General features: G+C 36.5%; 1 long non-coding RNA gene across 1 annotated transcript in view; it reads left to right on the top strand.

The window, feature by feature from the left end:
- The first annotated feature begins 652 nt into the window (after nt 1-652).
- The window catches only part of LOC103878328, a 39842-nt gene continuing 13071 nt past the window's right edge, over nt 653-27423 (top strand). Inside the window, exons 1-3 of the long non-coding RNA XR_638486.3 lie at nt 653-713; nt 10859-10964; nt 25455-25523. This is a non-coding gene — a long non-coding RNA (uncharacterized LOC103878328). The remainder of the gene's footprint in view (nt 714-10858; nt 10965-25454; nt 25524-27423) is intronic.

Raw genomic sequence — 27423 nt, 5'->3', positions numbered from 1 at the left:
GTGTTTTCAATATGAGTATTAACCACTTTAGGAAAGCACTAAGAGTCTTTACAATTTTACATTTGTGTGGTTGAGTTTAACAAATATTTATGGGAAAGAGACAGATAATTCCAAAACCCTAGACTAAGTTCAAACATAAAAAAATCCTAATATAAATGTATATATGTATAAAGGGACTAAAAACATTTCAGAGGTCCCTGTAAAAGGTCCCCACTTCTGATGACAAGAAAAGATCCATTAAATAAATGAAGTCCTTGTGACAATTTAGTCAGATAGAGTTATTGTGTACCCCTTAACAATCTAAAAATAAGACTAAACCAATTTTTCTGTGTCTTCTTGGAATAACTATTTTGCATTATCAGCAACCATGAATCTAGAACTAATTTGAGAGAAACTTTTTTTTTTTTTTTTTTAAATCACAGTCTGTTTTCTTCACCAAAGATATTGTAAACCTTCAAAGCTCCCTGACCACCAGAAGCAGTGTACCTCTCATTGGTCCTAGTGGTGGGAGAAGAGAATTAAGACATCACCTGTTTCCTATTTTGACTGGTACACCCGAGTGAATGGGGCTCTGCATAAGATTCTGTTCGTTGACCACCCAGAGTTAAGACGGAAGCTAGGAAAAGAACTCAGAACACACACACCTACTCATGGAAATTCTGCTGTCTAGGGCGGAAAGCAAAGCCAGCTACCACGGATGGGAACTAAAAAAGGTATTTTAGGATACTTTTGAAAGCTAAACACTTTGTCATAGATTTTACCACACTATTTCTGAATCAAAGCAAGAGCAAATGCAATTTTGCTTGCCTTGAAAATGGGCAGCTGTTCAACGTGAAGAAAGCTGAGGTGAGACACCTTGCACGTTGCTTGGAGACCATGGGGCTCTACATTTTCAAGCCTCATTAATCTTTGCTTATGTTCTGTAATTCCAGCAGGCTCTGTGGGTCTGTTTAATTACTCAGCATCACAGAAGTTGCCAGTTTCTTTTCTTGGAGCTAGTTTGTTCATTCTAAATATTTAACCCTACTGCCCTTCACTTAGAGAAAAGCATTATATGAAAGATAGAAAAATGGAAAACCAATAAAGCTCTTAATCTGTTCTTTTCACTATTACAAGAAGAAAATTACAAGCCATGTCAGAAAAACAAGAAAGTGGTCATTCATGGCACTCGGTGGAATTTCACAGTTGACCGCCTAACCTGGGCTTTGTTCGTTAATTATCCTAAGAGTTTATTCCGAAATGAAAAGTTATCATCTGTCCTGCGTTATCGATAAGATTCAAAAGACTTCATTTTACCTTTGATAATCAGAAATATTGATAAATGCATTTAAAATATTTTAATAGTATGAATTTATACTTTCAAATATTTGGTAAACAAAGATAACTAAATATTTTGATTTAGATTTATAAGTATTTTCTAAGTTTAAATTATGCTTCTTCAGTAAGGAATTAAGTTAACTAGGGCCCAAAGAAGGCCATTGATAAAGTACCAAGTTGTAATGTACTCTGTTGAAGTGAAAGAACACTGAAAAACTATTATCAGAACCAAAAAACCATAATCAGAACTTCCATCCCATCCAAATTTTAGTTTTCTGCAGGAGAGAAGAATGTCCTGGCCTCAGATACTAGTGTTTGACTAATTTTAATAGAAACTTGCTTGGTTCCTAGAGTTCTACTCCTGTAAACTGTATCTATTAATAGTGCTTTAATATTTCACATGTGCCCCACACAAATGAATTCAGAATGGTTGGCATTTTGCCTTTGTTGTGCTTACAGACTTTTTTTTGATATTCATGGAGGCACTGTGCAGGTTGTTGTAATAATGTCATAGCACTTCAGCAGCATACTGAATTTAGTGAAATATCACCTTCGTGCCAGAAGGTGGCAGCTTTAGACCACTTTGAATTAACAAATACGCTTCGCTTTGCAAAGAAGCTTTTATTACATGTTCTTCTTAAGACATTCATGCAAGGATCCATCCAAAGGATGGCTTTAAATGATTTATTTTCTAATACAATCTTGATGAAAAATGACCTTTCAAAATAGAAGTAATAAGTTTGGTCCCATTTGGTTTAAATCAAAATACAAGGGCCACTATTCAAAAAACTGCAGTTTTTTTGAAACTACCAGATTTATGATATCCGACTTTTATAAACAGTAAAAAAATACATCTAAAAGTAAAACATTCATAGCCTTGCCCTTGCAATCCATAAAAATACTACAGCTGCTAGTTTAGAGCTTTGAGCTTAGATCTGAACTTCGATCTGAGCCCAGAAAGTATAAATTTAGGGCATATTTGGTCATGCCAGGCGTATCAGGTATCTAAGGTTATATAATAATTGTTTCTATTCCCTGAGAATTTTAACTAGCTTCCAAGTACCATTAGCAATGAGAGAGAGAGAGAAACAGAGAGAGAGAGAGAAAGGAAAACCAAGGTAGGAATGACAGGTTTAGGAATTATCTTTCAGAAAATAACAGTCTGGGAAATATCTTTCCAAAGTAGTAACTTGGGGAAAAGTGGATTTGATATGTTCAGGTTACAACCTTCTTATCCTCTTTAGGGTTTTCAAGAATGTTTTTTTCAATAAGCTGCTTCTAATTATATCAGGAACCGGAAAATAAAAACAGGCAACAACAACAAAACAAATATTTTATATTTATTTACATGATTTACAATAACATTGTGTGACAATGCTGACAAATGCTGACTTTCCACATCTTATTATTTTATCATTGTACCATTCAAAAGACTTCTTTTCTTCTTTTTAAATTAGGTTTGATATTTGTTTTTATACGCAAGGATGTCTGTGCCCAAGAATATGAATTGACACATAAAAGATCTGAATATCTTTACCTGGAACACTGCAGATAGCTAAAAATTTAGGAAGCAAAGGAACCCTTGAATAGCTGAAGTAATTAACAAATTCCTTGTGCACTACAGTTTCATCAAATATTCCGTATATGTGTTTCTTAAGATTTACGTATATTCTTTAGGAAGGCCTGTGGATAATCAAGTAATAGATATTGAAGATATCAAATGTTTCCCACTATATTCTGGACTTGTTTCATGGAAATATGTGCAAAATAACCCATTTTGGAAAGGCACATAAACAAATTCTATTTTGAAATCATTTGTCATATTACTGTCAAGTGGATTACCATTTGAAGTTATTAACCATGTGATTATGTGGCGAATTGGAAAGACTTTGGGAAGAAGGGTGGAGAGGAAAAGGAGACATGATAAAAAGAAATAAAACAGTGAAATCAATGAATTTCTACACCACACATTTTGTGGTTTCCACAGGATTTCTGTTGCCATATGGTGTAGTTAATGCTTTCTTTGGAAAGTGTTACCTGCCTAGAAATAATGCATTATCAACCACTGAAATATTTTCAATATTCTACCCAAATTCACGACACTTAAACAAGATTGAAAACAAATTTTCAAGTTGAAATGTTAAAGATCAAATGATCTAGAGAAACTGTCTCAAATTCAAGACTTACATTCTACTTGCTGGTCTCATACGAATTATCCTTTGGTGTTAGCATGAAGACACTGTTTGTTTGTTTTTTTGTAGTCTTCGAGTGTGTGCCAATGTATTAAAAATGAAAAACACTGAAAATTTTTTGAATGACTAAAACTGGATAGTGACTAAGAATTCTCAAAAGTCTGAGGCCACAAATCAAAGTTTTCTGATGGTGTTCACATAAGAAAGAAAATGTCATAATTGCAAATGGAGGGTGCTGGACCTGAAATCATTCACCTGTTCATTGTTATCATAAACACACAATAGTGCCTGTTACCCTGGTTTGGACTGAAATGGTTTTGACCCTTAAAGGGTTTTTGAACATATATTCTAATGACATGACAGGCTGCCAAATGTTTGTGCATCTCAAATTTTAATAATGAATATCTACATTGTTCAGGAGTCATGGGCGGACACAAGAATCTGGGATTCTGGTAAATTATGTTACTAGGAATTTCCATGAGAGTACAAGAATTAAATCCCCAAATTCTTCATACCCTAATGCAAAATTCAGATAGTTTACCAAGGAGCAGATTGTTTTCAATAAATACCTAAAACAGCAATTCAAAATGAGACTGTGTTGGAGGCACCAATGGTTCAGATTTTACTTCATTGCTTTGACAGTCATTTGACTCTGCTCTTTTTTAGGGATTAAAATAATCCCTTATCTCTACTCTTGAAAAACATGTATAATCTCTTGACAGCTTTCCCAAAGGCTTAGCAACTGCTTTTCAATCACAAGGAAATTCACCTCTTTCTTTTTCTATTTAGTCAAGAGCATTCTATAAACATATGCTTAAATTCAAACCTGTGTTGAATGTAAGTGTGTTGTAATAGCCCTAGACTAAAGAATGTTTCTTTTTGGTGCCCTGTGGTATGAGAAGAGAAATGAATACAATGCTGCTAATGCCTGTTATTTTCCTTGACTGGGAAAATACTTCCCAGCATGCTAGAAATAAACTGCAGGCATCTTCCTCACCTCTGAGTGACTACCCTATGGATGATAAATCTAAATTAAGTTGATTGTGCCTTCGACAATTAAAATAGAAATGACAAATGACTTGTTTTTCACACCTATATTTATTTCTTAATTAGTTTTTTCCTCTCCTTAGGCGGGCACTGGTTAAGAAGTTTCCAGTTGCATACTCCCACTTATCCACTACTGAATGGGCCACAGACACTATGATCAACCACTAGTTGATTCAACAATATTACTGAGCATTTGTTAAACAATAGATTTGAGCATCGACACTGGGCATACAGTGATGAATAAGAAAGATGTGGTCTTCGAATCCAAAAAGCACATAACCTAGGGATATAGAAAAGTAAACAAGTTCATTGTAAGTCCTCGAAAAAAGAAGATGTGCTGGGTGCGATCGACACATATCACAGACAGCACCAAAATGGGTGTCTGGAGAGGGTATGAGGTAACAACTCAGGGGATACTTTATTCATTCAATAAACATTTATAAAACACCCACCATGTACAAAGCACTATGAGTAGCATTGGCTATAGACAGTAAACAAGAGACATAAATTCTGCTATCATGGATTTTATTGCTCATTTGGTGAGACATACGATAAAAAAATAAATACATTGTAATATTAGGCAGGAATAAGAAGAGTTAATAGTGTAACAGGAAGTAGGATTGAGGAAGGAGGACTACCCTGAGGACTGCCTTGGAGGGGGTAGTCTAGGAAGGACTTTCTGAGAAAGAGATTGTGGGCCGGGCGCGGTGGCTCAAGCCTGTAATCCCAGCACTTTGGGAGGCCGAGACGGGCGGATCACGAGGTCAGGAGATCGAGACCATCCTGGCGAACACGGTGAAACCCCGTCTCTACTAAAAAAATACAAAAAAACTAGCCGGGCGAGGTGGCGGGCGCCTGTAGTCCCAGCTACTCCGGAGGCTGAGGCAGGAGAATGGCGGGAACCCGGGAGGCGGAGCTTGCAGTGAGCTGAGATCCGGCCACAGCACTCCAGCCTGGGTGACAGAGCAAGACTCCGTCTCAAAAAAAAAAAAAAAAAAAAAAAGAGATTGTGAACTGTGACCTCAGTGTTATGCATATGGAGATCTGAGGAGAGATCTGAGGAAACAGTGGTGGAAAAGCCCTGCAGTTAGGGTGTGGCTGGCATTGCTCAAGTTACAGAAAAAAGCCAGTGAGGATAGAGTGAGGATGTGATCCTTGGGAAACTTTGAGAGTTTCACAGAGGACAGGACATGCAAGATCTGGTAGGCAATTATTATTATTATTATTATTTTTTCTGATTGGGATGAAAAATCTCTGGAGAATTTTAAGTAAGCAAGTGATATAATCTGGTGTGTGTGTGTGTGTGTGTGTGTGTCTGTTTCTGTGTATTTTTTTTTTTTTTTTTTTTTTTGAGACAGGGTCTCACTCTGTTGTCCATTCTGGAATAGAGTGATGCAGTCATGGCTCAGTGAAGCCTTGAACTTCTGGGCTCAAGTGATCTTCCTGCCTCAGCCTCCTAAGTAGCTGGGACTATAGGTGTGCACCATCATATCCAGATAATTTTTCTATTTTTTTGTAGAAAAAGGGTCTTGCTATGTTGCCAGGCTGGATTTCAACTCCTGTCCTCAAGCAATCCTTCTGCCTCTGCCTCCCGGTGTACTGGGATTACAGGTGAGACACTGGTTTGTACCTTAAAAGCTGACTCTAACTGTCCTATGAAGAACAAAATGCAAGATGACCAGAGTGGAAGCAGAGAGATGAGATGGGAGGTTATTACATAAGTCTAGGCGATGATGGAGATTTGAACTAATGTAGTTGTACTGTAGGTTGTGAGTAGCAGATTCAGGATTTGTTTCAGAGATATTGCTGGCAGGATTTCTTGGTGTATTGGATGTGGTATCTGAACTAAAGAGAAAAAGCAGCACCCATGTACAGCATTGTTGCCTGAGTAACTGGGTGAAAGGTAGGTTCTTTTGCTGATTGGGAAAGCCAGTTTTGAGGCAGTAGGCAATGGAGGGTGGGACAAACGCCAAGAGTTTTTTGGAACCACTAAGATTTTCAGGGCGGTCACGTAAGTTAAATCTGAAGACGTGTAAGCGTTCTTCAGGCTTCTGAGGAGAAATGCAGGAATGGGGTTTTACTTTGCCCAAAGTCACTCAGTCTAGATCTAAAATTTTAACTTGGGTCTGACAGATTCCCAATACCCGTATTCTTTCTACCCTGTTCTATTCTTGGTCCTTAGCAACCAGTCTAGGGATAGTAAGCATTTTCCTGTTTTCCTGTGGGCTTCTTTAGAATTTCTTGGTTTTAAAGAAACGTGAAGCAATGAAAGTAGCACAGTCATCCACAAAAATATGGAGCGTAGCCAGCTTTGCCTGGTATTATAAGACCGCTCCCAGACTAAACTGTAGAGGTGGCAAGCTCTTCCACATCATCACCCTACTGCTCTATCAGGTTTATAATAAATGACAATATTATTGTTACATTTAAAGATATCTGTATATGTACACACACACAGATATCTATCTATCTATCTATCTGTCTGTCTGTCTGTCTGTCTATCTATCTATCTATCCACACACACACATACACACACCGCACTACATAAACATATATATTTATTTACCCAACTAATTATTTTTTTCTGCTCTGGTGTACATCTGTGCCGTGCCAGTCCTGTCTAACTAATTCTGTATGGGAAAAAAACAAAAACAAAAAAAAAACAAAAACAACTCCTGGTTCACAATGATTGTTATGTAACCTTGATATTATCTGTTTCTGCTTCCTTTGTGAAATTTATGTGATAATCTGTGGTGTCCAAGCAAACCTTATATATCAAATTTAAAACTACATATTTTTATAAACATTATTATTTTTAGTCCCAGACAGTAGGTCCATATCACATATTAGAATTTACAAATAATTTAAGAACTATCATTTCTTATTAGTTCTTGTAACTACTTATTAATCCACTGAAGAAATATTTGCTGAGTACCTACTGCTCAATGCACTGTGGGAGAAACAACAATAAAATGACCTCTATGAGCTCAAGACATACGATTCATGAGGGACTCCAGCTTTAAGTTCACATGCACACCTGGCTTGGGCTGTTTGGACACTTATATTGTTTTCTGTAATTTCACATACTAGACACCCGTCCTTACTCGGTGGAACTTTCTTTTCTCCATCTACATGTCTACCTCCTTATAAGCTCAGTTTCTGGACTACACAGTTTGCCATATAGACTTCTACAGAACTTATGTTATATTTGCTGATTTTCTTCTCTAAATTTTCTACCAGACTGTGAATACATTAGGATCAAAGAGTTTTTATTATTTAATCCTGTATACCCTTGACTTAACAATGTGCTTAACACATAGTAATCATCCAAAGAATATGGAATGACCAAATGAATTCAATACCGGTATACACTACATGGGGACAATTTAATTTCAGTCATTAAATTTCCTTTATTTAAAGAAATTAGGAGAATGTGTTTAGCAACAGAGCTGAATAGTCACACAGTCAGCTAAATGATTATTTAATTATTTTATATTTAATACTGATTCAACTTCTAACTTATAATTAAAATTTGAATAGGTTCAACATATGGGATTGCTTTCTTTCAGAAATTATGTGCTGAAAAAAACAGGAAGATAAATTATTCTATAGTTCTAGATATCTTCCCAAATGTGAGATTCAAATTAGGTGTTTATATGTTTTGATTCTGTTATAAGCATGTAGTATTTGAATATTAGCAGGGTAGGAAAAGTTATGGGAAAGATTTTTTTAAAAAAGTAAGTTTTTTGGGAGTATATAGAGAATTGTTTTCTACTAGCAGTAAGATAGCATTGAGCGATGTAGTCAGAAAATAAAATCTAGAGGGTTTGATGATTGGTGATGGCACTGAAGCAGAAGAAGATCCAGAGAAAATGGTTAACTGACGATTTCACTTTTATGGAGAAGATGGTAAACTGGTTATTGTAATTTGGGCCATTCCCTAGACAGAGTTGAAGGAAAGAGCAGAAGTAAAAATGACCATGTACAAAAGGCCAGAACAAACAAGGATTTGCTTGGAGATTGGGCAGAAGTTTTGTTAGCTGGAAATTTAGTAATTTGGAGAAGAGGCTTTTTAAAAAATAGACTGGATCCTTAACATAAATAGGTTTCTATAACATGTGGAACCATAGCCTGTTTGCAATGCAGAGTTGATTGAGGTTCTTAATAGAGTTGACATGATTAGCTTTGCAAAGATTACACTGTGACAATATAAAGACATGCTTCAGTAGCTTGGAGGTATTCATTATTGATTTTCCAGCACATGAAAGAATTCCTAGAATCCTGTAGTTGCCCAATTAATCTTTGTGGAATGAATAAATAAACATAATTAGTCAATTGCTGCATAAAAGAAATCTGGTTGTAGAAGAGCTTGGGACACTATTTCAGAAGTTCAGGCAAGAGATGAATGAATTAGGAGAAGTGGAACCAAATTGGAAGATAAATTTGAGGAAGAATCAACAGACTTTGTTCTGTTGATTTAAATGAAGAAGGCAGAGCGCAAAGGTAGAGGAGTCTATGATGACTCCGAAATGTCTGTATTCGCTAAGAAAATATAAAAAGAGGAGAAACGATGCAAAGACAAAGAAAGATTATGAGTTTACTTTTAAAGGGTTTGAGCTGGTGGTTGCCATAGGACATTAAGACAGACAGGTTCACTCATGCCTATAACACCAGCACTTTGGGAGGTCGAGGTGGGCGGATCATTTGAGGTCAGCAGTTCGAGACCAGCCTGGCCAACATGATGCAACCCTGTTTCTACTAAAAATACAAATAAATTAGCCAGGTGTGGTGGCCCATGCCTGTAATCCCAGTTACTTGGGAGGCTGAGGCAGTAGAATCGCTTGAACCCAAGAAGCAGAGGTTGCAGTGAGCCCAGATAACGCCACTGCACTCCAACCTGGGCAATGGAGCAAGACTCCGTCTCAAAAAAAAAAAAAAAAATACACACACACACACAGGTTCAATAGAAAGGAACATGAAAGAAATATTAAATCTCATTTTGTCATTCTAGGAGGCATTTAACCTAGACAAGAGTCTAAGCCATAGTAGTGATGGATGCCATTTCTCAAAGACAGCTTGGATAGGGTAACCTGAAAATGGGGAAAAAAAGTGAACCAGAACATTTCTGCTCATAAAGAACCTCCACTCTAATGAAGAGGACAAATATGGAGACCAGATAATTTACCAAAGAGCAAAACATTTTGCTCATAAAAGAACAAATTTCTGAGCAAATATTTAAGTTGTGGATTAGAGAAAAATTGGCAGAGAAAGAGAATATCAAGAGACAATTTGGGGATAAGAGGAATCAGAAAACACCAAGGAAGGAGAGTTTCATAGAAGATCAAGAGTATTAAAAGTCCTTTATGGTTGCGACTTACCATAGTTTATCTTCTTTTTTGTGATATTGTTTCTATTATTACTTGTTTTGTCTATTCATTTACGTTCTCTTATTGTTCAAGATTCATAGATCCTGATTTTTTCTTTAAGTTGCAGATCACTTCAATTAAAATTTAATGTAGAAGGTGGCATTACATGTAAAACATAAAAGCAGAGTTCTCTGCTTGAAGTGTAGGGATCTCTGAGCTCCTCTCTTTCACTGCCTCAAAGCATACCCTGAGAGTTTGAAAAAGTATGCTTCTTGATCATTCCTCCCATTTAAGTTTGCTGTTCCTTCTTTGAACATACCCCATGTTTCAGTGAACTGGGCAAGCTACTCACATTTCCATTGTTACTGGGATATTTGTTTTTAAATATGCTCTTCACTCACCTCAAAATGGCTCCACATTCCTAAACCCCTCTGCTGCCTTTATGCTTGGGTGACTTCTACTAATCTCTCAGGACTCGATTTAAAGATGAACTTATCTATATCATAGTCATGTATTTACTCTGCATCATTTAGTGTAATGATTCTCTGCATCATTAGACTACCACACATATATTTTTTTAAATAAACCTAACTGTTCTCAAAGTGTGTGTGTGGTGGTGTGTGTGTGGGGGGGTGTTTCTTGGTGGTGGCTGTTTATTTATTCACACTACATTTTTTTCTCAAAATTATACAATTATTAAGGTAATGAGTGTTGTCTTTCTTTTGTGCAAATGTAAAATATAGTACTTGCACACATTAAGAACTCGGTTGTTTTTGAATGAATGAATAAATACATTTTTCTCGAGCCAATAGTGTTAATTCTGTAACTTATGTTTTCTCTAAAACCTGTAACTTACATCTTACTTTATTTTTAAATAAAGAAAGTCTAAGGTCTGTACTAGCCTCCTCAATTTCTTTTTTTCCTTTCGTCTTTCAGATCAATCTAATTGTCTGTACTCTCAGGAAAATTAGAGGTGATCATGAACCACAATAACAGGAAGGGTGAATGCTGATTTCTCCACAATTTTTCCAGCTTTGTTGAGGTATAAGTAGTATACAAAAAAAAAAAAAAAAAAATACCCTCCACATAATTAACGTACATAATTGGAAGAATTTCGAAACTACACAATTTTGTATTCCTTGTCAAAAGTTTGTGAGTGTGTATGTGTGTGTGTATGTGTGTTTTCATGTATACATTACTTAAATACGGTGAAGGAAAATGCTCAAAATTGCCTTGTGTATTTGTAGATACCTAATGAGACATGAAAGGCCAATTGTTTTCTTTTATACAGCATCGTCATGAGCACTGGGGAACTTTTGTTACACTTAGATATAATTGACAATATGTTAACTGAACTTGATGGGGCAGCATCAGACAGCATCCTTGTTTATTCTTTTTTTCCAGGAGCAGTGATCCTTCTTCTATTCCAGTTGGTGGCATTTCAGGCACACCCCACAGCTTCTCTGGCTACTTCTGTTTCTCAATCTAGTTCCAGGACCAACTTAATCACACTTCCATCTCAGATCCAATTCACATCTCTCCCTTCCTCCTTCCCGCAGAGCAGGCCTGGTGTGAGATAGGTAGGCAGGGATGGGAAGGGAGGCTGGGTCTGATTTTGTTGTTGATGTCATCTCTGTGTTCTTCCTCATCTCCCATTCCTTGGTGGGTTCCAGTCTATCAAGCATCACGCTCTACGTCTAGGGACCATGTGATTAGAGGAAACGCTATGTGATGGATGTTATGGTAATTCGACCTTCTCTTCCCTCCTTGTAGCAGAAACAAGCTGACTCTACTGTTTCATGCCATTTATTGGTTTCTTAGGCAAACACTCTCCCACTCCCTTCCCTACTAACAATTCCTTTTCTTTTCTCTTTTCTTTTCTTTTCTTCTTTTCTTTCTTTCTTTCTTTCTTTCTTTCTTTCTTTCTTTCTTTCTCTTTCAAGCACTACTTTCTCTTTCTTTCTTTCTTTCTCTTTCTTTTCTTTCTTTTCTTTCTTTTTCTTTCTTTCTTTCTCTCTCTCTTTTCTTTTTTTTTGAGATGGGATCTCACTCTTTCTCTCAAGCTGGAGTAAAGTGGCAGTCTGGGCTCACTGCAGCCTCAACCTCCTGAGCACAGGTGATTCTCCCACCTCAGCTTCCTGAGTAGCTGGGACTACAGGTGCATGCCACCAGGCCTGGCTACTTTTTGTACTTTTTGTAGAAAAAGAGTTTCATTATGTTGCCCACAGTGGTCTCGATCTCCTGGGCTGCAGGGATCTACCCCACCACCGACTTTGGCTTCCTTAAGTGCTAGGATTATAGGTGTGAGCCACTGTGCCTCACCACAATTTATTTTCTGATGACTGTGTCATATTTTCTGGTTAATCTCCTTCATTTCTCCCTCCACTGCTTCTCTTTGAAGGCACAAGTATGGTGACACCGTACCCACCAATGTAGCATTTGTAGTGGAGTGCTTTTAGTACTACCAGTCTGGCTTCTTTAGTCTAAAGGAAAACTCAGTTACCTGCCCCTTCAAACTGTCCTTACTCCTTTCCTCTCTCTTCATCCTGCCTATTCAGGCTGCTTCAGCCTGCCTTTTGCTTTCTGACTTCTCCAGGAGAAAGGAAAACATTAGCACCAGTCTCAATGCTCCACAAATTCCAAAGGACATATTGAAAGCTTTTTTCAGAAATATTATTTCACTGTGCTCTTGTGGCAGCAAAGAACAGGTTGACAAATTTCTCTACAAATATCCTGCTGGGGCATAAGATTCCAATCTGCCTGCTTCAGAGAACTCTGTATTCTATCTGTGGCTCACTTGAGGAAGAAAGGGAGAAACTCAGACAGTCTTAAATGTTCCTAATGTCATCAAAGAAAATTCCCTCAATGAATCTCTAGCCTTGTCTTATTTTGAATGAGGAAGGAGTTTTGTTGATAGAGTAGAGTGGCCGCACCTTAGTAAGTCTTTTGGGAGTATGTTTAGTGCTTCTCTTAAAAGGTGAAGGAGTCAGTCACTCATTGTCCTCATGTTTGATGAGTTAGGGTGAAATTCCGAGGCAATAGTGAAAGCTTCGTTTTGAATTTGGTTGTATCATGTAATTATTTCTTTTACTTTTCTGAATTCTTCTAACCCACGGCACAGTTTCAGACACCTAAGTAGCCACATAGAAATAGAAGAAGGCTCAATAAGCTTATTTATTTTTAAATAAAATAGCACCTTCCAGGCAAAATATAAATAACAAAATATTTTTTGCAAATTCTTCTCTCACTGTAATTAAAATTTTCTACTGTAACCATATAGAACTGCTGTTTGTTTAAGCAATTAGTCTACATAAGCCTTTTCTTATCCATAGTAATTTGTATTCATTGAAAAGCACATGTCCTTGGAATTATTGAGCACTGCATAATGACATTCCAAGACCTTGAGGCACCATTTCTTTCCTCCTTATTTGACTGGGGATTTAAGGATGGCTTACCACGTACACCATTTCTATATGACTGTGTACAATGTGAAAAAGAGTCTTTTGGAAATGACATAGATAGGCTTTTTGGAGATAAAAGTAAACTAATCAGAATCTGTAATTCATTCATCTGAACCTACAAATCTGGGTTCTGCAAGATATTAAGTTAGGTCTGAAATAAATCAAGTGGCAGAGTGAAAAGAATTCTAATGATGATGGAAGGTATTTCCTAGCAGGACTACTTACTGTGTGTCTGTGTGTGTGCACACACAATATGAGGTGTATCTCCACTATGGAAATGACAAGTGTAGTGGAGGGTGGACAATATTATGGATTCTTAGATTTAAAGAAATTATTTTTAAGGCAATTTACATTGATCTTTTGTAAATCAACCACATTCTTATTAATAAAGTCGAAATTGTAATTCATGTCTATGAATCAGTACTGAATCTACTATTTACCAAGGTTATTTGAGCATCTCTGTGACTAATTTTCATACAAACATAGTGACTCAGTCACTAGTGTAACTGAAATCTCTCATTTTCCTTATCATTTGAAGATGAGCATTTTTTTTTCCCCTCAAACGTGGGTTTTAAAAAATTCTGTCAAGATATTTAAAATTAAAGCCACGAATGTGATATACTTGAGCATGTGATCTGATTGGGTTACACTAACTATTAAAAATTGGACAGTTCTTATTTATGTAGTTTAATGCTTTCCTGAATGACTGGAATGAATTACCTTAAGTCATTCGGCCAAAAAATTGACTTTGATTTTCAGTACAGTGTATGATAGCATAATATAGTATTATATTATAACATAAGTAATTTTGTAGTATAATGTACAATAGTATAATATAGTATATATAGCATAATACATCTTGCTAGAGCATACTATACTATAATTTATAGAATAATAGTATTTCAGAACAATATGTAATAAAAGAGATCATCCACCAATACCAGTAAAAACTGGCTACAAAATGTAGAAAAAACTAGAGCTTATGAAAATGAGACAAAAGCAATTCTGGGAACTTAGTTTACAGACACCTGATAATGGCTAAATATTATAAATGAACTGTGCCACAGTTGACTTACTCATGTTAAATAGGCAAACTTCCTTGTATTATAGTGATTTCTAATTGTAGAAGGTACACTGTAGGTACTTTTAAAAATAATATAAAGACATTCACTAATAATTTTAGATTATAAGCCAGATAATGCATTAGAAATAAAAAGTTAGGCTGGGCACGGTGGCTCACGTCCGTAATCCCAGCAGCTTCAGGGGCTGAGGTGGGTGAATCACTTGAGCCCTGGAGTTTCAGACCAGCCTCGGCAATATGGCGAAACCCCATCTCTACAAAAAATACAAAAAATTAGCGAGGTGTGGTGGTGGACGCCTGTAGTCCCAGCTACTCAGAAGGCTGAGGCAGAGAATCACTTGAGACCATGAGGCGGAGATTGCAGTGGGCCAAGATCATGCCACTGCACTCCATCAAGTCTCACTCTGTCACACACAGACACACACACGTACGCATACACACACACACACGTTAAAATTTCCTTAAGTGAAATGCAAAAGTTCCACTAACATTTAAAGCCATCTAAAATGACTATAAGCCAATTATAAAATCATTGATGTTTAAGTCCCTTTGTATATATTTGAGGTCTTTTCTGTGGTCTCAATGTATTTTTTTTAACAAGAATAGAAGTGTGGCATAATTGAGAAGAGAAGGCATAAAAATAAGTGAGGATCAGATGATAAGAGTAGAAGAAACTTGGGAAAATAAATTGATGCTATTAGGAAAGAGAGTGCTCAGGGGAGTCATGGTCACTGGAAGTTCTGTATCTTTGGGATAACAAACACCATAATAAAGGGAAAGGGAAAGAAGTATTCACAGTCTCTGAAGATAACAGGACAAAGAACAATGGACAAAAACATGGGAAAAGAAAAGCAGTGCACTATAGGAAAAAAAAATCTGAATGTAAAAGGTAATGGGCAGAACAGAGACTAAGGAAGACAAAAGATGCTGTACTGTAAACACTTAAAGGCAGAACATATACTACATAAGCTGAGGTAATGTAGGGTGCGAATTTATTACAAGTAAAATACGTAAGTCTTTCTGATTTTATTTGACATAAAACAGTCTCTATAATGGTAACTGGTTCTGTTTAGGTATCTGTCAGATTTGATCAGAGAAAGAGACCATTCGAAAGAGATATAATAGAAGCTAAGGGATGTATTAAAGATGTTTGGCTTTAATTATGGGAGCAGGTTAAACAGTTTTTGTGGAACTGTTGTGCTTGCACATGCAAAAGAAAGAAGGATATGAAGTTGAAGAAACAAGGACAAACTGGAACCTATGGGAATGGGCAAGAACCCATGACACTGTCTGGAACCTGCTTCCATTTCTCAACACCTACATGCCTCTAGTTTCAATCACAGGAGTGCTCTGCAGGAGACGTTGGCCACTCTCTACATGGGCCAGATGTTGGAAAACCATAAGGAGGATCTGATAATGCAATTTCTATGAGCCTGGTTATTGCTCATGCCAAGCAGGTGGTTCAACAGATAGGCCACAACGTGGGTAAGCTGCAACAATACCTCGTGCCCTGCTCTAAACGTAAAAGCATGTGAAACAGGATTCTGCTGTCCCCCTTCCACCCTCCAAATTACATGAAAATTGCCTCTGCAGCCTACACTAACCTGAAGCTATGCAGAGAATTCTGGGAAACAATTTCATCATAGCTAAACTGATACTATGCAAACCTACCATGGTATAATTTCAAACTTGTCCCATTGAATTCTCAATGAGATGCAATAAAGATGAAGTAATGTAGTAGACCTGAAACTTTAGGTACATCTGAATTTCCTAGAAGGCTTGATTTGTTAAAACCCTGATTTCTGGGCCCCACCTCCAGAGTTTCCAATTTAGTAACTGTGCTATTAGTTGTTTCCCTAGAGAAACAGAGCAAATACGATGTATATGTGCATGATAGTTACCATATATATGTAAATATAGAGAGAGATATTATTTTTAAGGAATTCACTTATGAGATTGTGGAAGCTAGCAAGTCTGAAGTGTGTAGGGAAGACTGGCATGCTGAAGGTCCAGGGAATTGCTGATATTTCAGCTGACGTCTGATGGCAATTTGTGGCATAACTTTTTCTTCCTTGGGAGAGCTCAGTGTTTTTCTCTTAAGGCCATCAACTGATTGGATCAGGCCCACCTACATTACGAGGGCAATCTGTTTTAATCAAAGTCTTGTGTTTAAATGTTAATCATTAAAAAAAATACCTTCACAGCAATATCTAGACTGGAGTTTGACCAAATGTCTGGGTACCATGGCCTAGTCAAGTTGACACATAAAACTACCCATCATAGTAGGTCTGAAGCAGGACCTAAAAATTTGCATTTCTAGCAAGTTCTCTTCTCCAAGCAAATCCTTCTATTCAGCTAGACTGAGACTACTTAAATTTTTTGCCCATTCCTAGACCCATAACAGTTGTCAGGGAAATGCCATGCATTGATTGGCTCAAACTAATCAGGGTTACATTAGCACCAGTAGATCTGCTACAAAATATGTATCACATTAATTAATTAACTAATTTAGAAGGGAAGATGTCCTTTGCATAAATTAGGTACTTGATTCTCTCTTCCCAAGACAGCTTCTTTCTAGGTTCAGATATTTGAGAACCCAACTTAATAATCATAGGACTATTAGCACATAGGGTGTACTTTAAAACTTTAGTGGGAGGTTTGGCATGCCACATTTGCAGCCACCAGGCCAGATTCGTGTGGTTACTGAGCTCCAGTGAATAGGGGTAAGATAGTATGGTGCTTTGTTTCAGAATAACTTAATTATGATAAGTACTTATAATCTGCTTAAGGGGGCTTTCCTGCTTTGTTGTGGTCACAGTGACTCTTCTTGCTGACTCTTTGAGTGTTGTAGGAAGCAGATTACAGGAAGAAGCAATCATTTTTACAGTCGAAATCCTTTATACTTTTAAATTATTCTTCCAAAAAGCATACTTAAAATAACAAAATCTAGCAGCGGTTATTCAGTTTCCAAAACAAATCAAGGATGCAAAATCTGTTATGCTCCGTTATACTCTTTATATTGCAATATAAAAACAATTATTGTCACTACTTTTACACAATGGGTTTGCCTAATAAGCCTCCCACACCATTCCCCAGAGATGTATTACAGTCATCTCTTATGCACCCATGGGCCCTCAAGACGGTGGGTCCACCAGCATTCCTTCATGAATCATGGTGGAACACGGAAGAATCAGGAAGCAGTTGTGAGACAGGTTAGAGGTACAGTTTATTTTTGCCATAGAGAATACTAATGGGCCATACCTACCTCCTGGGACTAATGTGAAGTATAACCGGATTGTTTAACACGAACACTGTCACATCAATCTACCAAAAATTACAGTTGCCTGTGATGCATACCAAGTGCATCAGTATCAGTACTCAGTATATTTGCTTATTGTGGCTTCTCAAGTTTCTTCTGTGTCTCACAGAAGACATACTTGAGGTGGTGGTGATGGGGGTTCATCTTCTTCAGGGTCCCGAGAATTTCTGAGAGTTTACCAATTTTCTTATATGCCCATTCATATCGCCCTCATAGTTCAACATGAAAAACATATACAGATTTAAAAACAACATTTGGTAATCCATTTAATAGCCACCAGACTCTTTTATCAAGGTTCTACATGTAATTTCTTCCTGTACCAGCACAGTGCCATTGCATGATGTGGTCCATAGGCAGTACCATAAGCATGAGGCATGCCATATGGGCAGTCACATTGCAACTATGTAACAGTCAGGTCAGAGAGATGAGCTTACAAAGTACAAGGAAGTCTAAACAAAGGGGTCTGACAGCCTACCTTTCTGGTTCCCATAGTCCAGGCTGGAGTATAGTGGCACAATCTTGGCTCACTGCAACCTCTGCCTCCTGGGTTCAAGCGATTCTCCTGTCTCAGCATCCTGAGTAGCTGGGACTATAGGCATGCGCCACCATGCCTGGCTAATTTTTGTATCTTTAGTAGAAACAGGGTTTCACCATGTTGGCCAGGCCGGTCTTAAACTCCTGACCTCAAGTGATCTGCCCACCTTGGACTCGCAAAGTGCTGGGATTATAGGTGTGAGCCACCCTGACTGACCTGAGAGCCTACCTTTCTAGACATCTTATAATTACAGAAGCTACCATCATGAATTGAATGACCTGTACCTCACGGATGCTGTGCTAGACACCACATGTTTCATTTACTTGTTAATTAATTTCATTTAATTGTTATAACCACACTGGAAGAGAACTATAATGGGGCCAACTTAATTTTTGATATTACATTGAGAAGTGCAAAAATATGTACTTAGTTTTCTTAAAACTGATCTGCCCTTCTTTATAAAACTTCCTTATTACTAGAAAATGGGAAGGAGTCAAGAGGAAACTAAATTATGTCTATTTGGGAAAGTTATCTCAGTTTAACCCTAACATTTAAATAGTTTATTTAGGAACCCAGTCTCTGGGGAAAATGTGAAGTACTTTGGATCTTCTCTCTCTTTCTCAGTCTCTTCTGGTGGCCTATATGTAGGGGCAAGCCAGGGACATTATATGCTCAGTAGTAGTTGGAAAGAAGGGGGCTTGGGACCTGCTCATGAGGTTCTTGAAGATTCATTTGGATTCTTGTAGCCCTGCTGGTAGTTTACCCAGAGTTGGCATTTCTCAGCAGAGTCATAACAATCCATTGAATGGGAGCCCATTTTTGTCTTGCTGACGCTGTGTGTGACTCAGACTGAAGCTGTCTGATCTTTGGTTAAAGGGCCTCAATGCACCCCATTTCCTCCTGACACACACATACACTTCATCAACTCTCCATGGATATTTTCACTACGAAGCAAAATCAGTTACCTTACTTGCATCCTTCTCTAGGGCACATATAACCCAGTGGACAGCTTCAAGATTATATAGGAAATCAAGGTGATCTGGCAAAATAAACTTGTGCTGCACTGCTGGTTTGACTTTGTTGCAGCTGCCCTATTGTGGGATATCTCTGTGTAGATGCTCTGTGAGGAAGTCTCTTTCCAGAAATTCTGATAGTATATTGACCTTAAGCTCTATTCTCACTCTTGACATTCAATTCAATCTATTAATTGAATAGATTTAACCAATTAATGTTTCTTAGGTACTTAATTCCTCCGGGAATTCTATTCATATAGAGGAGATTAGAAAATGTATATCTGTTGCCTCCCTACCCTTTCCTTTGCCTTCTTCTGCTTTCTGGTCGAACTTTATCCCAAGATGGCACTACGGTCTGGACTCTTTGGGGCTACATGGCAGATTGCTGTAATAATGGCTCTCAATGAATAGGCCTCCCTGTGTTCATGACCCTTTGCAAAGAACTGTTCTGCTCCTGCTAACAAGAGGAGGAGTCACTTCAGGAATTTTAATATTGCATTTTAAGGTATAAAGACAAAAAGGCTAGAGAAGTTAACTAATTTACTCAGAGCAATGTAGCTACTAATTAATGCTACTAATTAATGGATTTGAGCTTTAGCAGGAAAGACTCCAAAGGAAAGGTGGACAGAGGCTTCTTTAAACAATTAATAATTTCAGAATGTCTAAATGTTCCAGTGCTTCTTCTTGTGATTTATAGCATTTTTCCATCCAAATAAATTCTACATTCTGTTGATGAAATGATTAATTTTCAAACCCAAGAATCCTGATTAAAGCATCAATCACCATGTAGCAAATTAGCTTAAGTCTTAAGAGTAAAAAAAAAAAAAAAGCGTGTTAGTTTGTGTTTTGTCTATTTTCCAACCGATTGCTGCCTCTGCATGACGAAAACAACACCTTAGGTGTGAAATATTAGCACAAAATATCACAGCATCTTGGGAAAATGTTATTTTCTACCCAAACACTTCTACCCAAAGTGTTTCAGCCAACAGTTCTACTATTGAAAAAGCTCTCATTTTCCTCAGTGGTTAATCTTCTTTGTACTTCAGTTTTTGTCTTTAAAAAAAAAAAAAAAAAAAAACTCAGGCTCTCCCTGTAGAAGTCTGCTGGGTGACATAAATCTGAACATTGTTAATGCTTAGAATTGTCAAACAGAAACAGCAAATCTTTGGGAAAGAAATATTTCCATGCTAGAGAAAGAGATATTTGGTTGTGAAAATTTTGCCTTTGAAATGACAGCTTAGATCTTGCCTGATTAAATAAAATTGATACATGTGAAGTATAGAAAAATGCTATAAGTGGAAGGAGAAAATGTTATTAAATTAAATTTAATGTAAGCATTGGAAAAATCTATTCACATAATAAAGACCAAATAAATTTGACATTTGGAATTCTCCTGTTACCACTTCATACTTACTAGAAACAATTCCTTTTAGTTTAAAATAGAGAGAAAGTAAAGATCCTCCAAATATATCAGTTAAATTAAATTAAATTAAATTATTTATAGAATTAAATTGAGGATTTTTTACCTAATTCTCCTAATATGCTCATATATTTAAAGTGGAGAGAGAAACATTCAATAGTAAAATTGAAAGGCAACATTTCCTTTTCCTAAATGTAATGATTTGTCATTGGGGGAGAATGTGTTATAAGTTCTTTGTTCAGAAGAATAAAATTAATATTGAAGGAAATTGGCAGACCATAGAAAATATAAAAAGATGAATTTTGCTTCAATAAAGAACTCATTGTAAAATAATTCTTGACTTTTAGTTTAAAAGGATTTACAAATTGGCTTGAGAATTTCTTTATAGTAAGATTGATCCTTTGAACTTACTAAACACTTTTTATTGGAATAACTCATTTTTTTTAAAAGCAGCAAGTAAAGCCTTTAAGCATCCCAGGTGAGAGGATAAATGTAATTGCCGTTATTTCATAGGTTTGGGATAGTTTGAATTAAATATCTCTACAGGTTTATGGTGACAATGTTCTTGGCAGGTCTACTGTCTTATAGTTGATCTCTGCCCAGTCTCTGAAGCGGCATCTTACCATAACTTCTTGCTTAAAATAGGTATGCCAATTGAAGTTGAATTGGATTATAACACTGGAATAGTGGGAAAAGAGAATATGGTAGAATTATAGAAGGGGACATGTGAATAGAGAGCTGAATTACCTGTTGGCCTAGGCCCTGAAGAGAGGAGATTATTATTGTTCAAAGACTTGTGTCAGGCCAGCTTTGTTTTCCTATGTAATTTCAAATGGGTCAACAGAGTGGGCATTCAGTACCTTCAAGTAGCAATGATAGTTGGTGTCAGCTGACTGGCAGCATTCCACAGAGTGGCTAGACCTAAAAAGAGTACTCCTCAGGAAGATGTGCCTGGCAAGAGCAATGTAGATGTCAGACATCTGAGATCCAGAGCAAAGGATTAGTCCCGGAATGAACCTGTAGTTATAGGCAGAAACTGAGGAAGTAAACCAGAAATAAAAACAAGGCATAGTCATCAGGGCTGAGGTGAAGGCAGTGACTTGGTTCATTCTCGCACACACCCGTGCTGTTATACTTTAAGCTATCAAATCAGTTTCTCAGCCCCACAGTTGTAAGGACACATTACATTTCCTGACTTAATTAGGATGTGTATAGGTGCTGAATTAAGTTTAACTTGCAAATTAAAGACAACACTGTTTATCATTAAAGTGGGGTTGGGAGAAAAGGGATAGTATATCTGTGGCTACTGAGGGGAGGGGTGTCAGCAAGTACAGGGATTTAAGGAAGAAGAGAATTTTCTTGGCTTGCGTTTATTCTCTAAAAGTAAAGCCTTCTTAGAAGGAGAGATGCATTGACAATGAAACTGGCTCCTCTTTATGATACTGCCGTCCTGAAGACAGAACTTTATTACGGTTTGGAAAAGGGGCTTATTCTAATATTTAACCATCTATTTTTTTCCCCAAAAACTCCATGTACTAGACTCGAATGGATTTTTTGACAGATAATCCTGGGAAATTTTTATAATTAAATTTTACTCTTGTCAAACAGGTCACATCTACATAAACCTGAGCCTGAATTAACTTTTATTAATTAGATTATACTGATACCCTGATTTGCTTTGAAATTTTAGGGAGGCATTAACTTCATTTTTTGATTGTGCTCAGACGCAGGTAGCCTCTAAATACTTGAGGCAGTGCCTTACTTCAGGCTGCTGGAACAAGGCACTGTGGACAGGGAAGCTTAGAAAGAACAGAAATTTACTTTTCACAGTTCTGGAGACTGGAAATCTGAGATCAGGGTGCCAGCATGTCTGATTCTGGTACAGGTCCTTTTCCCAGTTGCAGGCCGTCAACTTCTTATATTCTCATATGACAGAAAGAGGAAAAAAACTCTGTCTCTTCTTATAAAAATATTAATCTGGTTCAAGAGGGCTCTACCCTCATGACCTACCTAATTACCTCCAAAAGGCTCCACCTCCAAATACCATCACATTGGGAATTACATTCAGCATATTAGTTTTGTCGGGAACATAAACATTCGGTCCCTAATAGGTAGTATTGGCCATTAATAATTACATTGGGGTACTCTCTAGTTAACAGAAGGCATTTTTGAAGAAATTTACAATTAGAACACTCAGATTATCTTTTCCTGAAATCATATTTTTAATATTGACTATTTTTCTTAAATCATCAGTATATCCTTCCAAGAAATATCTTTTATTATAAAGTTGGAAACATATTGAGCATACAATTTCAAATACGTATACATTTCTTCAGATAACATACAAATACGGTCTATCCTTGGTGTGCATGGATTCCATGTTCGTGAATCTGCTTGCAAGCTAAAATTTATTTGTAACTTTAAGATTCGTATTCATGGTTCTTTCATGGTCATTCATGGACATGCTCAGAGCAGCAAAAAAATTCATTCTTACTGCATACATTCCCCACTTAAGGTTGAACAAAATGATGCTCTGCCTTTTTATTTCAGCTGTGATACTATAAACCATTGACCTTTTTGGAGTTTATTTAGTGCTACATTTTTTTTCTGCATTTTCATTGGTAATTTTGCTGTTTAAAATGGCCCCAAAATGTGGTGCTAAAGTACTGTCTAGTGTTCCTAAGCTCAGAAGGCTATGATGTGCCTTATGGAGAAAATGCATGTTGCATGAACTTCCTTCAGGGATGAGTTATAGTGACGTTGGCATTAAGTTCTATGTTAATGAATCAACACTATGTGTTAAATAAGGTGACTTTAAACAGAAACACACATAAAACAAGGTTATGTATTTATATTTATCAGCCTACAAAAATACTGTGATCGGAAACTCCCAAGAAGGTAACCCAGTATTTGCCCTAGGGACAATCGTTTGGCATTTGCTAATTCAGTGTTTACTGCAACTTTATAAAACATAATTAACATGAATAACAGAATCAATTATACGTATGAACTGTGGACAAGGGAAGTAAAATAGGATTATAGGAGGGCCTTGGGTGAGACATTTTAATTTTTCTCTTATTTAACAATAAATATATCTGTGGCCATCAATTTGTCTTCATATAGTTTTGCCAGCACCCTATAAATTTTGATATGTCTGATAAATATTTTTACATGTCTCAGCAGTCTGTAATTACAGCTTCTAGTTTTTCAAAAGAATAATTTAGAAATGCGGACTTCCTGGTTTTACTTTTTCAATGAAATTGTGTTTTCGTTTATCTATTAAAATGTTATTTATTTCACATATCAATAAATGTTGTTCAGAGAATATAGCCTTCATAGATTGTTCTTCGGGGAACATATTGATTTTTTTCCCTATGGGCTGATTTGATGAATTCTTATTCATGTTTCTTAGGTACTTAAAGGTTCAGTTCCATTTTTTTAGTAAATTAGAAATCATTATAAATTAACATCATACTAAGAGGTATGAGAAGTTGTAACTATTGCTCTCCTTTCCATTTGTATGGCCTTTAAAACTATTTTACTTTTTAAAATAGTTTTTGAAACTATTTTAGCATTTAAAAACTATCTTATATTATTTGTGTGTGTATGTAGAGATGACTATTTTAATATAGATAATCATGATATTTTCTTTATGAAGTATATATTTTGAAAAATTGAAAATGACTCTCATTAATTTCACTTAGTTTTTAACTTGATGTTTTTTTTTTTTTCTGTTTTTACACCTATAACCTATGCTTTTCCTCCTTTTCTTTTAAACGAATAATTGGTATTTTTTTAATTTTTAAAATTTTACATTTGTAATGTTTTTATTTCATATAGTTCTTTTGTAAATAAAATGTGCTTTAATTTTTTCAATCAGTCTAACAGCCTCTGTATTTTAATATAAATTTTTCCTTCAGATTTATTAAAATCGCCTCATTTCTGTGTTTTATTTATATTTTCATCTTTTATGTTTACTTTGTCTTACCTTTATCTTCTACCTTTTCAGGGTTTTTCTTTTAAACTTTGTTCTTATAATCATTTCAATCTAAATTTCCATGGTGAGCATACTAAAAAATAAAATAAAAATGGAAAAATGAAACAATGTAAACTGAATTCTACTATGCAAAAGGAGATACTGAGCATGTTTAGTTTTTCTTCCACAATTCCCTACATTATGATTTTTGACAGCTTATCTTCAATTTTATATTAGGCTTATTATTAATTATTATTAATTGGTGAATTATGTACTTAAACTTTCAAATATGATTTTTATGTACTTTTGTATAATATATATGTATTTATATTTTATTCTCATTTCAATACTCTCAATAATCATTCTTATGATATATTCTTCTGTATTTTCCAATCTTTTAGTTAACACAAGTACATTTTCCAAATAAGTGAAATTATAAATGCACTTGGAACACAGGCTGCCATATTAAGTTCTCAATATATAATGTCAATTCTTACTATAATGTCCCACCTCAACTCTTCCCTTTGGGATAATGGGTTCATCAGATTTGATATTTCCAGGTCAGCATTCAAGAGTTTGAGGAAAATAAGGAGAAGCAAGGGAAATATCAGAAATAGAACGTTTTCCTTTGCGATTGTTGGCAATATCACGCTTCGAATTTTTCAATTCACAGTTTGGAACCGTATTTATGCATGCCTAACTATAGCTAATTTTCTTTTCTCCACAGGTATCCACAACCTGCTGATCTGCCAGTTTTCTCTTTGGAATAACTGTCTTGTGAAACTTGGATTTTCTAGTGAGTGTGGGGGTGTGTTTTCTCAAACATCAAGTTTTAGTTTCTGACATAATTATTTATTTATTTATTTAGTATACTTTAAGTTCTAGGGTACATGTGCACAACGTGCAGGTTTGTTACATATGTATACATGTGCCATGTTGGTGTGCTGCACCCATTAACTCATCATTTACATTAGGTATATGTCCTAATACTATCCCTCCCCCATCCCCCTACCCCACAACAGACCCTGGTGTGTGATGCTCCCCTTCCTGTGTCCAAGTGTTCTCATTGTTCGGTTCCCACCTATGAGTGAGAACATGCGGTGTTTGGTTTTCTGTTCTTGTGATAGTTTGCTGAGAATGATGGTTTCCAGCTGCATCCATGTCCCTACAAAGGACATGAACTCATCATTTTTTATGGCTGCATAGTATTCCATGGTGTATGTGTGCAACATTTTCTTAATCCAGCCTGTCATTGGTGCACATTTGGGTTGGTTCCAAGTCTTTGCTATTGTGAATAGTGCCGCAGTAAACATGTGTGCATGTGTCTTTATAGCAGCATGATGTATAATCCTTTGGGTATATACCCAGTAATGGGATGACTGGGTCAAATGGTATTTCTAGTTCTAGATCCTTGAGGAATCGCCACAATGTCTTCCACAATGGCTGAACTAGTTTACACTCCCAGCAACAGTGTAAAAGTGTTCCTATTTCTCCACATCCTCTCCAGCACCTGTTGTTTCCTGACTTTTTAATGATCATCATTCTAACTGGTGTGAGATGGTATCTCATTGTGGTTTTGATTTGCATTTCTCTGATGGATAGTGATGATGAGCATTTTTTCAGATGTCTCTTGGCTGCATGAATGTCTTCTTTTGAGAAGTGTCTGTTCATATCTTTTACCCACTTTTTGATGGGGTTGTTTGTTTTCCTCTTGTAAATTTGTTTGAGTTATTTGTAAATTCTGGATATTAGCCCTTTGTCAGATGAGTAGATTGCAAACATTTCCTCCCGTTCTGTAGGTTGCCTGTTCACTCTGATGGTAGTTTCTTTTGCTGTGCAGAAGCTCTTTAGTTTAATGAGATCCCATTTGTCAATTTTGGCTTTTGTTGCCATTGCTTTTGGTGTTTTAGACATGAAGTCCTTGCCCATGCCTGTGTCCTGAATGGTATTGCATAAGTTTTCTTCTAGGGTTTTTATGGTTTTAGGTCTAACATTTAAGTCTCTAATCCATCTTGAATTAATTTTCATATAAGGTGTAAGGAAGGGATCCAGTTTCATCTTTCTGCATATGGCTAGCCAATTTTCCCAGCACCATTTATTAAATAGGGAATCCTTTCCCCATTTCTTGTTTTTCTCAGGTTTATCAAAGATCAGATGGCTGTAGATGTGTGTATTATTTCTGAGGGCTCTGTTCTGTTCCATTGGTCTATATCTCTATTTTGGTACCAGTACCATGCTGTTTTGGTTACTGTAGCCTTGTAGTATAGTTTGAAGTCAGGTAGCGTGTTGCCTCCAGCTTTGTTTTTTGGCTTAGGATTGTCTTGGCAATGCGGGCTCTTTTTTTGGTTCCATATGAACTTTAAAGTAGTTTTTTCCAATTCTGTGACGAATGTCATTGCTAGCTTAATGGGGATGGCATTGAATCTACAAATTACCTTGGGCAGTATGGCCATTTTCACGATATTGATTCTTCCTATCCATGAGCATGGAATGTTCTTCCATTTGTTTGTTTCCTCTTTTATTTCATTGAGCAGTGATTTGTAGTTCTCCTTGAAGAGGTCCTTCACATCCTTTGTAAGTTGGATTCCTAGGGTATTTTATTCTCTTTGAAGCAATTGTGAATGGGAGTTCACTCATGATTTGGCTCTCTGTTTGTCTGTTATTGGTGTATAAGAATGCTTGTGATTTTTGACCAT

This window comes from Papio anubis, chromosome 13 (genome assembly GCF_008728515.1).
Source record: "Papio anubis isolate 15944 chromosome 13, Panubis1.0, whole genome shotgun sequence".
NCBI classification, from domain to species: domain Eukaryota; kingdom Metazoa; phylum Chordata; class Mammalia; order Primates; family Cercopithecidae; genus Papio; species Papio anubis.
Note: the sequence above shows the minus strand (reverse complement) of the source record. Positions and strands in the feature narration are given on the sequence as shown.